Below are 17822 nucleotides of genomic sequence, written 5' to 3' on the forward strand. Positions count from 1 at the left end.
CACTCTGCCAAAAGATTATTTATTTTGGACCCTCCCCGACCACATGGCCACCGCTGTTTCCAAAGGACAAAGGTCGCAAAAAGTTCACAGAAAAGGTCGTAAACAATTTGCAGAAAAGGTCAGTTCAAAAAGAGTTCGTAAAATAGTTTTTAAAAAAAAAAGGTCCATAAAATAGTTCAAAAAGAGTTCGTCTGGAAATTGGGCAGATCCTGCCATCTCTCCGCTCTGAAGTACTTGGGTTAGAACAATATCTTTCTGTTGATTACCATACATGAAAGAACACAGGAACACCTTCATCTTGCTTCCCACAGTGGAGTTTTACAAGCCTTACTCTTGGTAGGTTTCAAAGACAGCTTTTGTCTTCTCACCAGAACCTCAATGTAACACAAAGTTTTTGTGATAATTTAGAAACAATTATTCTAACAGTAACGACAGTGGAAGAGAATGTTTATTAATCATTGGTATACAAGAAACGTAATGTTTATAAATCAATGTTAGACAATTGTGTTTTTTATTTATCTTGATTTGTATCCTTTTTTTAACCATTTTAAATTGCTTAAAGTAAAATTAATACACCATTTTAAAATGCTTTAAGTAAAATGAATACATTAAATACATTTAGTAAAAAATTGCTTTTAGTAAACCTTACTAGGAACTAGAGATGTCCGATAATGGCCTTTTTGCCGATATCCGATATTCCGATATTGTCCAACTCGTAATTACCGATTCTGATATCAACCGATACCTATATATACAGTCGTGGAATTAACACATTATTATGCCTAATTTTGTTGTGATGCCCCGCTGGATGCATTAAACAATGTAACAAGGTTTTCCAAAATAAATCAACTCAAGTCATGGGAAAAAATGCCAACATGGCTCTGCCATATTTATTATTGAAGTCACAAAGTGCATTATTTTTTTTAACATGCCTCAAAACAGCAGTTTGGAATTTGGGACATGCTCTCCCTGAGAGAGCATGAGGAGGTTGAGGTGGGCGGGGTTGTGGGGGACGGGGTTGAGATGGGAGGTGTTAGGGGGTACCGGGGGGTGTATATTGTAGCGTCCCGGAAGAGTTAGTGCTGCAAGGGGTTCTGGGTATTTGTTCTGTTGTGTTTATGTTGTGTTACGGCGCGGATGTTCTCCCGAAATGTGTTTGTCATTCTTGTTTGGTGTGGGTTCACAGTGTGGCACATATTTGTAATAGTGTTAAAGTTGTTTATACGGCCACCCTCTGTGTGACCTTTATGGCTGTTGACCAAGTATGCCTTGCATTTGCTTGTGTGTGTGAATATCTGTAGATATTATGTGATTGGGCCGGCACGCAAAGGCAGTGCCTTTAAGGTTTATTGGCGCTTTGTACTTCTCCCTACTTTTATTTTTATTATTTTTATTTTACTTTTATTTTTTATTTTATTTTTTGAAACCGATACCGATAATTTCTGTGTAAAGCATTTATCGGCCGATAATATCGGCAGTCTGATATTATCGGACATCTCTAGTTTTTTTACATTATTATTTTTTTTATTTTTATTTTTTTACTCATGACACCCCCATGCTCTTGTGACAAAACGTCCCCCTTATCTCCCATTATAAACACATTGTTTAATTGCATTGTCATCACAAAACATAACCCTTAAAGGGGTTTCTAATTTCAAGGTTTTATTTTGCGAAACATTTTTAAATTTGTCATATTTACTGTTTGGAATGAGTTTGGAGTATTTTTCCATTCTAAGATTTCGGCATGTTTTGGACTAATATTCGCCCAGTATTTCCCAGCTGCAACAACCCATGTGTCCACCTGAGGGAGTCATCCTTCACCATCATTCTCACATTGAAGTGCTACAACCAAAGCACAATACACAACCAATGCACTGTCCAGCTTTGGTAGTTAAAAAAAACACTAAGTGCACTGCAAAAAGTCAGTGTTCAAAAATAATACTAAAATTAGGGGTATTTTATTTGAACTAAGCAAAATTATCTGCCAATAGAACAACAAAATTTGGCTTGTCAGACTTTCCAGAACAAGTAAAATTAGCTAACCTCAATGAACACAAAAATACCTTAAAATAAGTATATTCTCACTAATAACAAGCGCACTTTTCTTGGCAGAAAAAAAAGAGGAAAAATATTCTTAAATTAAGTAAATGCTAGTGCCATTATCTTGACATAATAATGTGCACTCGGCATTACATTTCTTGAAACCAGCAAACTTATACTAAAAACTAATTTATTGTTCTTAATGGAAAGGCAACAAGGCAACCGCTTGTTACTCTCGGGGTCTCCTAGCCGCTCAGGCAAATCATATGGTCTAAAAATGCATTTTTCCATCAACAACATGACATCATCGCGCCAAGTGCGTGCTCTTTCAGTCAATTAGTGCGCATATATACAGCCCGGCCCCCGGCCAAATTTTTTTCTATTGTAATTTTGAAGAATTTAACTGAATGTGCATGAACTATTTCTGTTAAATTGTTTGAAATGTCACATGTTAAATGTTTAAAAAGTCAGTTTACTACTGATACTCGTATAGTAGTACCAATGTACTACTATATGAGTACGTGTTTTCTATTGTTTCATTGAAAATAAAACAGCAAAGTCTGTTTTAATTATGAGACACAATTGTGTCAAAGTCATGATTTTTTTTTTTATGCTTGAAATAAGAAATTATTACTTTAAAAAAGTAGTTTTATACTCGTGAGTGTTGATGACACAGCTTTGCAACAGTTGATATTCTAGTTTCAAGCATGTTTTACTCAATATAGGTAATCAAATCTCAGCAACAAGCTGTAATATCTTACTGAGATCATTTAGGACCAAAACACTTAAAACAAGTAAAACACTCTAACATAAAATCTGCTTAGTGAGAAGAATTATCTTATCTGACAGAAAATAAGCAAATATCACCCTTATTTGAGATATTTCATCTTACTTAGATTTCAAGTTTTTGCAGTGTGGTGTTCTTTACTTTCCCCCAAAATAGCTCTAAAATGTATGATGTCATAAACAAGTCAAAGGGTGACACCACAGTTGTATCAATGCTGTGGCGTCGGCTGGCCTTCTTGCAGCAAGTATCTAGAAGCAAACGTAATGACTCAGATTTCCCTCAGCCAGGTGACGTCTATTTATGACTGGCTGTAGCAGCACAACAGCCCAGGTGAAAACACTCCTTCTGTGTTATGCGAACCAGTCCCTCAAGCCAAAGCACACACGCAAACACATGCACATGTATTCAGTACGCTAGTTTTCTCCAAAAAGAAATTCAAAAATGCATAATTAGATTGTGTAATTACTCAAAAATGTGTTCACAATGGGGGGGGCAACACGGTTAGTGTGCGTGCCTCACAACTGCTGGCTTCGATCCCCGGGCTCGGTGGTCTTTCTGTGTGGAGTTTGCATGTTCTCCACGTGACTGCGTGGGTTCCCTCTGGGTACTCCGCCTTCCTCCCGCCTCCAAAGACATGCACCTGGGGATAGGTTGATTGGCAACACTAAATAGGCCCTAGTGTGTGAATGTGAGTGTGAATGTTGTCTGTTTATCTGTGTTGGCCCTGTGATGAGGTAGCGACTTGTCCAGGGTGTAGCCCGCCTTCCGCCCGAGTGCAGCTGTCATAAGTGGATTAGTGAATTATATTTATATAGCGCTTTTTTCTCTAGTGACTCAAAGCGCTTCACATAGTGAAACCCAATATCTAAGTTACATTTAAACCAGTGTGGGTGGCACTGGGAGCAGGTGGGTAAAGTGTCTTGCCCAAGGACACAACGGCAGGGACTAGGATGGCAGAAGCAGGGCTCAAACCTGGAACCCTCAAGTTGCTGGCACGGCCACTCTACCAACCGAGCCGTACCGCCCCGATAAGCTCCAGCACCCCTGCCACCCCAAGAGGGACAAGCAGTAGAGAATGGATGGATGTTATTTACAACGGGGCTCAATGGTGACATTTTTAATGCTGGTGTGAAAACCTTGGGTTTAAAAATGTATTCCCAGCATCTGCTTGAACAAGGAAAAAGTTTGAAGTTCAACATGAAAATAACTAAATTAGAAATGATTCCATATAGAGTAACAACCAAAATTATGACCAAAAACGAGCAGAAAAATTCAAATTTTGTTTTGCAAAAAAAAGGGTACACTGCAAAAAGTCAGCGTTCAAAAACAAGAAAAAAAAATACCAACATGAGGGGAATTTTATTTGAACGAAGCAAAATTATCTGCCAATAGAACAAGAAAATTTGGCTTGTCAAGACTTTCCAAAACAAGTCAAATCAGCTAACTTCAATGAACACAAAAATACCTTAAAATAAGTATATTCTCACTAATAACAAGTGCACTTTTCTTGGTAGAAAAAAAAGAGACATTTTTGCTCAATATGTTGAAAAATATTCTTAAATGAAGTAAATGCTAGTGCCATTATCTTGACATAATGATATGCGCTTTTTTTCATGCTTGAAATAAGAAATTATTACGTTAAAAAAGTAGTTTTATACTTGTGAGTGTTGATGACACAGCTTTGCAACAGTTGATATTCTAGTTTCAAGCATGTTTTACTCAATATAGGTCATCAAATCTCAGCAACAAGCTGTAATATCTTACTGAGATCATTTAGGACCAAAACACTTAAAACAAGTAAAACACTCCAACATAAAATCTGCTTATTGAGAAGAATTATCTTATCAGACAGAAAATAAGCAAATATCACCCTTATTTGAGATATTTAATCGTACTTAGATTTCAGTTTTTGCAGTGTACCTTTTTAAAATTCATCTTGCTTGCATTTTTCTTCCTCCCAGTGCTGGCGTGATTATGAAGAGACGTTGAAGTCGTTCTGTAGTCGACACGGCTACGACGGAATGCTGTTTCTCTTGTCTGTCAACGACTCGCTTCGTCCTCCTCGCCAACAGGTGGCGGTCTACTCCAGCAACACAGGCCTCCTCAACCAGGTAAAACAGCGACACACTGCAAAAAGTCAGTGTTCAAAAACAAGGGAAAACAATACAAAAGTGAGGGGTATTTTACTTGAACTAAGCAAAATTATCTGCCAATAGAACAAGAAAAATCGGCTTGTCAAGACTTTCCAAAACAAGAAAAATTAGCTAACTTCAATGAACACAAAAATACCTTAAAATAAGTATATTCTCACTAATAACAAGTGCACTTTTCTTGGTAGAAAAAAAAGAGACCTTTTTGCTCAATATGTTGAAAAATATTCTTAAATGAAGTAAATGCTAGTGCCATTATCTTGACATAATGATATGCGCTCGGCATTACATTTCTTGAAACCAGCAAACTTATACTAAAAACTAATTTATTGTTCTTAATGGAAAGGCAACAAGGCAACCGCTTGTTACTCTCGGGGTCTCCTAGCCATTCAGGCAAATCATATGGTCTAAAAATGCATTTTTCCATCGACAACATGACATCATCGCGCCAAGTGCGTGCTCTTTCAGTCAATTAGTGTGCAAGGAATATATATATATATATATATATATATATATATATATATATATAATATATATATATATATATATATATATATATATATATATATATATATATATATATATATATATATATATATATATATATATATATATATATTAGGGCTGCAACTAACGATTAATTTGATAATCGATTAATCTGTCGATTATTACTTCGATTAATAATCGGATAAAAGAGACAAACTACATTTCTATCCTTTCCAGTATTTTACAGGGAAAAAAACAGCATACTGGCACCATACTTATTTTGATTATTGTTTCTCAGCTGTTTGTACATGTTGCAGTTTATAAATAAAGGTTTATAAAAAAAATTAAATAATAATAATAATAAAATAAAATAAAAAAATTGCCTCTGCGCATGCGCATAGCATAGATCCAACAAATCGATGACTAAATTAATCGCCAACTATTTTTATAATCGATTTTAATCGATTTAATCGATTAGTTGTTGCAGCCCTAGTATATATATATATATATATATATATATATATATATATATATACGTATATATATATATATATACGTATATATATATATATATATATATACGTATATATATATATATATACGTATATATATATATATACGTATATATATATATATATATACGTATATATATATATATATATACGTATATATATATATATATATATATATATATATATATATATATATATATATATATATATATACATATATATATATTTACAGCCCGGCCCCCGGCCAATTAATTTTTTTATTGTAATTTTGAAGAATTTATCTGAATGTGCATGAACTATTTATGTTCAAAATTGTTTGAAATGTTAAATGTTTAAATATTAACTGTCAGTTTACTGTACTGTGCCAACTGTACAAGTATAACTGTATAACTGTATATGAGTACATATTTTCTATTGTTTCATTGGATATAAAACAGCAAAGTCCATTTGGCTGTCATCGGTTTTAATTATGAGACACAATTGTGTCAAAATCATGATTTTTTTTTTTCATGCTTGACATAAGAAATGATTACTTTAAAAAAGCAGTTTTATACTTGTGAGTGTTGATGACACAGCTTTGCAACAGTTGATATTCTAGTTTCAAGCAAGTTTTACTCAATATAGCTCATCAAATCTCAGCAACAAGCTGTAATATCTTACTCAGATCATTTAGGACCAAATCACTTAAAACAAGTAAAACACTCTAACATAAAATCTGCTTAGTGAGAAGAATTATCTTATCAGACAGAAAATAAGCAAATATCACCCTTATTTGAGATATTTAATCCTACTTAGATTTCAGTTTTTGCAGTGCAAGGCCACCAAAGCGTACAGTCGAACATGACTTTTCGTTTCTCGATATTCCAAATGGGCCGTCTGTCATTTCAGATCTGCTGCGAGTTAGAGACGACGTCTAGCTGGTGTCTCTCAGGTGAATTAGAGGCCAGGGGGTGTTACCAAGTCTATCACACCCCCCTAAACACCACTACTTTGAGTACCTCTCTGCTGGAAGAGGAGGTGCGCTGTGTTCTCAAGGAGCTGGTGGATCGGCGGAGCTCTGTGCTGGCCTGTCACCCGAGCAGCAGGACGTCCTCCACCGAGGGTGTGGCCGGCAGCGTGGAATTCTCCCAAGGATCGTCGGGCATCAATGACATGGACGGCTCTGACACGGAGAGAGGTGAAGGAGGTAGTGGAGCTGTGGTAGCGATAGAGAGGTAAGTAAAAGACCAGGCTTCAGATTCCAAAACCCATTCTTTTTAAGCGAGAAACCCTCATTGTGAATTTCTCACTGTATTTTTGTTGTCCAGCAGGGGGGTGGCAGAGGGTGAGGAGGACTCGGGAGGAGTAGGCGCAAGTGGGGAGCCTCTGAGCCCCGACAGTGGTATGAACACCATCCGCAGCAGCCGTTCCTCAAAGGAGAGTTCGGTGTTCCTCAGTGATGACAGCCCGGTTGGCGAAATTCTTGGCGCAGGTCCAGGGGGTCTCCTGCTGAGGAACCCCTCTCCTTTGGGCTTGTGCTCTCTCTCCCCTCCTGTGCCTCCTGAGAGAAGAAGGCGGTGCTCCAGCAAAAAGAGGAGTGACCATTTTGACCAGTTTAGTTTTGATCCACTTCATCCACATCCCATCCTTCCAAATCCTGGGGGAAAATTAGACGATGACAGGCAAACCGCAGGAAGCTCAAGCCTGTCCGAATACGAAGAACTAAACATGCTGGATTTCTCTGCGCACAGTTCTTTGGGCGGTCTTGAAAGTAGGCAGTCTTCAACTGATCCTGAAGGTCAAATCCATGGCATCGAGGTGATTGACACCCTTGTTCCTCCGACCCCGGTCAACAGTCTGGTAGGGAGTCACCCATCCAGCAGTTGCGGTGTCAGGTTTTTCCCTGAGGATGTGGTGGAGAGGATCAGTGGCTTGCAGCACAAAGACAGCGTCTCTTCGTCCTTGTCTGAAACCTGGGAGGAACTTGGCTTTGACCCATCTTCGAATGACACCTGGAATAGAACCAGAGAGAGCCCACTGACCCTGGAGGAGGTAAGGTGCAAAGATTCAGAAGGTGGCATGACAGGAAGGCCAAGTAGGGAAGAGAGGTCACAGAGGGACTTGAGCCTTGAGCCACAACTTAGTCTGATCACTGAGCAGACAGACTCAAGAGACGACTGGAGCCCGGGTACTGTACTGAGAGATCAGTGGAACGCAGTGACTGTGGCTGATCTGCAGCTGACCCCACCAGAGGAGGAAGTAGTTAGACAAGACAAAGCAGGTATCTTTGGAGTAAAACAAATGACTTCACAGAAGAAGAAAACCATCCTAAACACGTTAACACCTGACACCTCCAAGGAGGACGATGAAGAGGCACAGGGGAAAATAGGCAGCAGATCTACACTGGACTTCTGGACCTACTCGGCACAGAAGGGCTTTCTGAAATCTGACAGCGGAACCACAACATCTTATCCTGAATCACTAGATATGTGGAATATGACAATTCGGGATGACAGTTTCTCGCCTCTCACCACCCCTGACAATGTGTCTGCAGACTCTGGGTCTTTTTGCGGGGCAAGTACTAACGTGGGGGCTGGTGCTTCTGCACAAAGTCCACAGGGATTATCTTATGGTAGCATGGCAATGTGGAACACTACCATACAGGAGGACAGCTCTTCATCAGCAAGCCCAGAAGGACCCGGAAATGACCACAGCAGTCACGCTGGTTTATTGGATGGATGTGATACTCCTAAGTCACGGGGAGGAGAAGCGGCAGGAAAGGATATCAAGTGGAGCGGTCAAAACCAGAATGTCCAAATAGTCATAGAGGGGGAAGAAGATAGAATATCACATAGTTGTGACCCTGTTTCGGTTCCTCACATGGTCATCTCCACCTCAGACTATGATAATGTGAGATCTTTGTCCTCCATTGAAGTCTACACTAGTCATGCTGTGGATATGATCCACCTTGGAGAGCAGTCCAGCCCGTTTGTTGCTGTGACCAAACCTACTGATGACAAAACAAGACAGACCGAATCCGATGTGGGTGTTTCCGACAAAGTATTTATTTTTGAAGGACATAGTGAGTTGAGTAACGTAACCAAGAGCTGCAGTAATTCCGAGAAAAATGACTCCATAGACCAACCGAGTCTTAGTTCTCCATTTATTCTAGTTGACAACTCTCTGGCTGATGATTCTTTATCCCTAAGCCCAGGTGGTTTAAGTCTTGGACTGGCACCACAATCGAACTGTCAACCAGGAAGTGTTCCCCACATCAACAACCAAAGTCAAGAAGGTTCAATGGAGGGTCCCACAAGAGCTACCGTGTTACCGAGCCCTGGTGGGGAGAGAGAGACCGTCAAGTCAAGCCCAGACAGCCTTCACCCAGGCAGTCAAGACGAACTCCGCTCCAACTCCGATGGGGATTCTTCATCTGGTCTGGAAATGGAATACATTATTCTTCCTGGCACTGTAAAGGAGGCAGAGAGGGAAAGAGAACACAGACCTAGAGGACCAAGGAAGCCCATGGAGACATTCAGCATGCTGTCTTATGCTGTTTCAGTGCTAAATGCTCAAACCACAGAGAAAACCAGGCAACTCCAAGTAATACCACCGTTCCAAACAGAACGCGTAGCTCAACACAACACTGAGTCATCCATATCTACTGAGACGTTCAACAAAAGCACTCCTACTCAAGCTAAAACTGAAACTTCTTGCCAGTCCGAATCAAGGCAAGAAGTTCAAGAAGGGAACTTAGAGGACAAACAGAGTAGCATGGTCAGAAGCATGTCGCCCTCAATGAGACATCCATCCGATCACTTCCTAAAAACAAGAGAGGAGGTTTACGTCCATTCCCAAATCTCCATGGAAGACTCGGATTCAGACAGTGGGCGGTCACCGGCCGCCACTACTCCACCACCCCATCCCATGTCGCCAGGCAATTTCCAGGGCTGGGGGGCTCCTTCACCAAGGCATGACAGCCCTCAGTCATCATGTGACTCCCCGTCACTCGGTAACAGCTCCGCATCCCGCCCCAGTTCTTCGGTTACCACTCCTGTGAGCGAGTCGGGAGGCCCAGGTACCAAAACTCTTGGATTACCTTTCTCTGGAGATTTAATGGAGGAGGAGAACGATGAGGAAGAAGCGGTTACAGAGCAGCCAAAGTCGAGGCTAAGCTCCCATGATCTGTTGAGTTTCACAGAGGAACTTGTTGAAGGTTGCCAACTCCAGCCAACCAGTGGAATGTTTCAAGAGGACATACTTGATTATTATGGTCATACTGGTAGGACTGATGGTAGTAGCTCACTTGGACATCACATTGGAGCTCACCAAAACTATTCTCCACATTTAGGGTAAGTAGAACACATTAATGATAAATTATTATTTTTGGTTGTTTTTGATTGTACAGTGGACAATGTTTACATTTCTGCGATATGGTACTGACCTAAATTTATAACAGACAAAATACTGTCCTTCTTTTGTTTTGAATCTGAATATTTGTTTCTTTAGTTAAATTGAGAAATAGTTGCCAAATACATGGTTCGAGTTTTAAGTACAGCGTGTAATTTTTCTTGTTTGTGTTCATTACCACTCATTTTCAATACTGCTTGAGTTTTATATGTTCTTTGTGTGTGTGTTTAGGTTTTTTCTCTCACATCCTAAAAATATGCACATTTCTCAATTGGAGACTTCAAATTATTCATGGTTGTGAATGTTTGTTTGTGTATATACGCCATGTATTTGACTGGCTAGCAGTCCATGGTCTTCCCGGCCCAGTGAATCACTACACTCTGTGTCAGGTTCAAACACTGATGGCATCTATTAAACAAGACAAGAAGCAAGGAATTAAACAGACATAATTAAATGTGGCTCAATTGAGGAGAAACGCCTGGGCTGTACTCTTTGCACAGTCTCCCAATGCGCTCTGACGAAAGATTGTACGCCTCCTCTTTTATTTGGACTTTCCCTGATTACATGGCAACAGCTGTTTCTAAGGGAAGGGGGTCGTAAACAGCCATTGCCTTTGATTACAAACAGTTCAAAGAAAAGGCCGCCTGGAGGGGAGTCTGGTCCTGCTTCCTCTCCACTTTGTAGTTCTCGGGGGTCAAGACAAAATCTTTCTGTGGATTACAATACAGCAAAGAAACGGAACACCTTCATGTTGCTTCCCATCCTACACAGTGGAGTTTTACAAGCCTTTTGCTTGGTAGGATCAAAGACAGCTTTTGTCTTCTCGCTGGGAACTCATGGCAACACAAAGTTTTGTGATAACTTAGATACAATTATTCTGACACTCTGTAATATACCGTATTTTCCGGACCATAGGGCGCACTGCCAATGAATCTTTTTTCATATATAAGGCGCACCGGATTTCAGGTCGCATTAAAGGAGTCATATTATTATATTTGTAAATGTAAAACACTTCCTTGTGGTCTACATAACATGTAATGGTGGTTAATTGGTCAAAATGTTGCATAGATTATGTTTTACAGATCATCTTCAAGCCGCTTTCTGACAGTCGCTTTAGGATGCGGCGTTTTGTGGGCGGTCTTATTTACGTGGCTCACCTTCGGCAGCGTCTTCTCCCCGTCGTCTTTGTTGTAGCGGTGTAGCGTGCAAGGACGGGAGTGGAAGAAGTGTCAAAAGATGGAGCTAACTGTTTTAATGACATTCAGACTTTACTTCAATCAATAACGGAGCAGCATCTCCTCATTCGGAAAAAACTACAAGGCCGGAAATGTGTCCCGGGAAAAACCGTCCGACCGGAACTCTCTAATACCTAAAGTTCCTTGGGTGAATAATGTAAACTCACTGCACCGGTATATTTTAGCGCTTTCATGGCGAGTTTACTGACAGATATAAGTAAGAACTTTACACTACTTTATATTAGAAAGGGCAACAGTGGAGGATGAATGTCCCGTAACAAGAAGATAGAGCAGACCTGGGCAAATTAAGGCCCGTTAAGGTTCTCGATCTGGCCCGCCGGACATTCCCAAATATTTTTTTTTAGATCTTTAAGATGGAAAGTGAAGCTTATGATGTGCAGTCATGTTTTCTAATGACCGTAAGTCTTCAACTATACCAAGTAGGGATGTCCGATAATGGCTTTTTGCCGATATCCGATATGCCGATATTGTCCAACTCTTTAATTACCGATACCGATATCAACCGATACCGATATCAACCGATATATACAGTCGTGGAATTAACACATTATTATGCCTAATTTGGACAACCAGGTATGGTGAAGATAAGGTACTTTTTAAAAAAATGAATCAAATAAAATAATATAAATAAATTAAAAACATTTTCTTGAATAAAAAAGAAAGTGAAACAATATAAAAACAGTTACATAGAAACTAGTAATTAATGAAAATTTGTAAAATTAACTGTTAAAGGTTACTACTATTAGTGGACCAACAGCACGCACAATCATGTGTGCTTACGGACTGTATCCCTTGCAGACTGTATTGATATATATTGATATATAATGTAGGAACCAGAATATTAATAACAGAAAGAAACAACCCTTTTGTGTGAATGAGTGTAAATGGGGGAGGGAGGTTTTTTGGGTTGGTGCACTAATTGTAAGTGTATCTTGTGTTTTTTATGTGGATTTAATTAAAAAAATGTAAAAAAACCCCAAAAAAAACGATACTGATAATAAAAAAAACGATACCGATAATTTCCGATATTACATTTTAACGCATTTATCGGCCGATAATATCGGCAGACCGATATTATCGGACATCTCTAATACCAAGTCTTTCAATGCTTGGAATCTGCGTTTTTGCATGATATTTTAGTGACTAGTGTTGTTCTGATACCAAGATTATTTCGATACTTTTCGGTACTTTTCTAAATAAAGGGAACCAGAGAAAATTGCATTATTGGCTTTATTTTAACCAAAAATCTTAGGGTGTGCCAGACCGGTACTTTTTAGAGGCGGTATGTTACAGAATATGATTCATTAGTATCGCGGTACTATACTAATACCCGTATACCGTAGAACCCTACTAGTTACTATGGTAATCTACGTCACAGCAGGTCAGACGAGGCACCAAGCAGTGTGGGTGGGGAGCGTTTCCACAGAGTGTTTCCAGAGCCTGAAATGTGGGTGTCAGGGACAGATGCGGAAAGAGATTTTTACAAGAAAGTTCTAAAGCTTAGTGATGTATCAGATATATCAGATTGTAGGTGGGTTTTTTACCCTTCACGTTCATATTTCGCTGTGTTTTGTTGCATTTGACTTGATTGTAAAATATGTGGATGGAGAGGCGGTGTGACGTTCATATGTTCTCAATATTCAGGGTTTTATCGTTCATAGAAAGAAAGAAAAATTCCATTCCGTTTTTAAGGCGGTCTGTCATAACATTTTTAGCATTCAATCAGACTTTATTGTGAGGTTTTGTATTAGTGTCCCTAAAAATAGATATACCGGCGCCCAGACACATTTTTTTTCTCAAAATTTGGCCCCCGAGTCAAAATAATTGCCCAGGCCTGAGATAGAGATAAAGAAGAAGCTTATCGACTACGGTGTCGACACGGACTGCAAAGGCGGATGCGCGCAATTTTTCAGGATTTATGCAGATCCCAAATACAGATCAGCAGGTACCAGAAGGTAAAAGTTGCTTTTGCATAATACTACGAAGCAAAACGCCAGATAATGTCTTCCCTTATATACACCATAATAATACTCCTATGTTGAAGCACATCAAGCTTACCAAAGTCGTACTAAAACATTTTGATAGATTTTTGAGCGCCGTGTGTAATGTTCTATATTTTCAATGGAACAAATAAAATGTTAGTGTTCATCATATTGCCATCATAGTGCAGTCTACGCGTATCTCTTCTGTTTGACTGCCATCTACTGGTCACACTTATCATTACACCGTGTACCAAATGAAATAGCTTCGAGGTCGGTAAGCAGCTGTAGTCCCACCGCAGTGAATGGAAGCAGCAACCCCTCTGTGTATGTGTGATTGAAATAAAAGTTTTTATCTATACCCTCACTAGGACTGAACAGGAGGAAGGTGGTGACCTCAGGCGTGGTGCCTCCGACGTTTACGCAGAGTTTACAACGGACGCCCCCGCGCCGACGGAGCGTCCCGATAGCTACTCTGGACCTCGTCAGGGCGAACACGAGCAGCCTGAAAGGCAGGAGCACGATCAGTTTGTGCCTGAGGGATACGCCCACTTCCTGATGTCATGGTCAGTTTGCCCTCAAGTTGACATTATGCATTTTGTTGTTGTGTTGCTCTGTCAGCTCAGACTCATTAGGAAAAGGTATTTAGATGTTGTTTTTTTGTTCAGTTATTATTATTGATGGACTTAAACCAGGGGTGTCCAAACTTTTTCCACTGAGAGCCGCACATGGAAAAATTAAAGCATGTGGGTGCCATTTTCTTTCTTTCTTTCTTTCTTTCTTTTAGTTTATTTCGAACATGAACACATTTACATCATAATACATCACACAATTTCATATCATTTCATTTACATCATGCCCAAAAAGGAGTAGGAAGAAGCAAAGCTTATTTAATCCTACCCCTTTCCCACTTCAAAGCGTTTACAATTATATAAAATCATTTACTGACCTTTTTATATAATAAAATAACATACAACAGTTTGTAATATGTAATTAATTAATTCAGTCATTATTAACATACTGAGATGAAGAATATTTTCAATAAGGTTGGAAGTTTTTCTCATAATTCTTCTTCTTTGTACTTTGTAAGCACTATTAATTTAAACAACCTCTTAAACTGGATCATGTCAGTACAATTTTTTACTTCTTTACTTAATCCATTCCATAATTTAATTCCACATACTGTTATGCTAAAAGTTTTAAGTGTTGTACGTGCATATAAATGTTTTAAATTATGTTTTCCTCTAAGGTTATATTTCTCCTCTTTAGTTGAGAAGAAATGTTGTACATTCTTTGGTAGCAGGTTATAGATTGCTTTGTACATCATTTTAGCTGTTTGCAATTTTACCAAATCACCAAACTTTAATATTTTTGACTTAATAAATAAAGGGTTTGTATGTTCTCTATATCCAACGTTATGTATTATTCTAACTGATCTTTTTTGTAACATGGTTAACGAATGTAGTGCACATTTGTAGTTATTTCCCCATATTTCTGCACAATAACTCAGATATGGTAATACTAGCGAGCAGTAGAGAATATGAAGTGATTTTTGGCCCAGGACGTGTTTTGTTTTATTCATTATTTAAATGTTTTTTGCTACCTTATGTTGTATGTTTTGTATATGAGATTTCCAGTTCATTTTATCATCTATTAATACTCCCAAAAATCTGGTTTCTTTTACCCTTTCGATGTCTACTCCGTCTATTTGTATTTGCGTATGATGCTCTTTCCTACTATTACCAAGTAGCATTATTTTAGTTTTACTGAGATTCAAAGATAGTCTGTTTTTGTCAAACCATCTTTTTAATTTGTTCATTTCTTCTGTTATTATTTGTATTATCTTCTGTGTGTTCTCTCCTGAACAGAAAGCAGTTGTATCATCTGCAAATAAAACTAACTTTAAGTCCTTTGTAACTTTACAAATGTCGTTTATATAAAGATTAAACAATTTTGATATTTTTCATTTTCAAAACATAACAAAATATATGGATTTTTTATTTATTTTACCTTTAGGGGTCCCAGGGACCATAAAGAGTCTCAGTCATTAAAATGTTAAAAATAAATAAAATTACCATTTTTCATTTAACGCTTACAGTTAATCTCTATATCAACTTCAAGTTCAAATAAAGTAATTTAAAAAAAAAAAGGTTTTATGGCTTTTCTGTCTAAAACAACTTAGTTTTTTATAGTAAAACTGAAATATGCAGTATTTAGTAATTAGAGCCTTAAAAGATCAATAATGCAGGACGCCATTGATTTTAATTCTTTAATGTTTTTGAGTACGGTAATCACAGTGAAAAGATAAATACAATACCACTAAATATATTTGGGATCCAAAAGGTGGCCCACTCATAAAGTGATACATTTTTATGAGGTTTTTCTTTTACTTTCAACACTTAAGTTACAGGATCAACTTCAGATATATCTGTCCATTTTACGTTTAAACTATTATTTTTTTGTTTTATGCTCTTTTGTCAAATAAAACTTTAAAGGCCTACTGAAATGATTTTTTTTTATTTAAACGGGAATAGCAGATCCATTCTATGTGTCATACTTGATCATTTCGTGATATTGCCATATTTTTGCTGTAAGGATTTAGTAGAGAAAATCGACGATAAAGTTCGCAACTTTTGCTCGCTGATAAAAAAAAAGCCTTGCCTGTACCGGAAGTAGCGTGACGTCACAGGAGCTAGTATTCCTCACAATTCCCCACTGTTTACAATGGAGCGAGAGAGATTCGGACCGAGAAAGTGACGATTACCCCATTAATTTGAGCGAGGATGAAAGATTCGTAGATGAGGAACGTTACAGTGAAGGACTTGAGAGGCAGTGATGGACGTATCTTTTTTCGCTCTGACTGTAACTTAGGTACAAGCTGGCTCATTGGATTCCACACTCTCTCCTTTTTCTATTGTGGATCACAGATTTGTATTTTAAACCACCTCAGATACTATATCCTCTTGAAAATGAGACTCGAGAACGTGAAATGGACATTCACAGTGACTGAACATGTAAATACACGGTTAATAATATTCAGCTTTGCGAAGCTAAAAAAATAGAAGCTAACCTAGCTACGTAGCCAACGTGATAGCATAGCAGTCTCAAATGCAGATAGAAACTAAATTTAAAAAAACCCTGACTGGATGGATAGACAGAAGATCAAAAATACTATTAAACCATGAACATGTAAATACACGATTAATAATATTCAGCTTTTCGAAGCTAAAAAAATAGAAGCTAACCTAGCTACGTAGCCAACGTGATAGCATCAGTCTCAAATGCAGATAGAAACTAAATTAAAAAAAACCCTGACTGGATGGATAGACAGAAGATCAAAAATACTATTAAACCATGAACATGTAAATACACGATTAATAATATTCAGCTTGGCGAAGCTAAAAAAAAAACAGAAGCTAACTTAGATGCGGCGGCGGGCTTACTCACTGTAGTGCGTCTGCTATCCTGCTCAAAATACAACACAACCTCCTGGTGTTGGTGTTGCTGTAGTCCGCCGCTCCACCGATCGCACTTACAACTTTCTTATTTGCAGTCTCCATTGTCCATTAAACAAATTGCAAAAGATTCACCAACACAGATGTCCAGAATACTGTGGAATTTTGTCGAAGAAAACAGAGGTATTTGAATTGGGTCCAAACACTTCCCTTGCCCTCGTGACGTCACGCGCATACGTCATCATACCGCGACGTTTTCAAGTGGAAGTTTCCTGGGAAGTTTAAAATTGCACTTTATAAGTTAACCCGGCCGTATTGGCATGTGTTGCAATTTTAAGATTTCATCATTAATATATAAACTATCAGACTGCGTGGTCGGTAGTAGTGGCTTTCAGTAGGCCTTTAATGTTTGTATATGGCATCTGCACAATATATGCAATATTTACCGCATAAGACATTTTAAAGTGAAATATTTGAAGTAACTGAAGCCTTGAAAATAATTCATTATTACATGGATTTTTTTGTCATTATTTTTTTTTTTTAAACAATGGCAAAAAAAGAAAAAAAGAGACAATTTAAAAAAAAAAACAGCCTGCATGGCAGCTTTGTGTCAACTTTTTCTCGTTAGATTTCACCTCATTCCACTTTTTTGAATGTTCTTTGTTTATTTTTGCAATAGCATTTCCAGAATGTGTGGCGGGCCGGTAAACAATTAGCTGCGGGCCGCAATTGGCCCCCGGGCCGCACTTTGGACACCCCTGACTTATA

General features: G+C 38.4%; 1 pseudogene; it reads left to right on the forward strand.

Moving 5' to 3' along the window:
- Positions 1-17822, forward strand: part of LOC133631813 (protein prune homolog 2-like) — a 109277-nt pseudogene that overhangs the window by 49637 nt on the left and 41818 nt on the right.

Source organism: Entelurus aequoreus, linkage group LG17, assembly GCF_033978785.1.
Source record: "Entelurus aequoreus isolate RoL-2023_Sb linkage group LG17, RoL_Eaeq_v1.1, whole genome shotgun sequence".
Classification (NCBI taxonomy): domain Eukaryota; kingdom Metazoa; phylum Chordata; class Actinopteri; order Syngnathiformes; family Syngnathidae; genus Entelurus; species Entelurus aequoreus.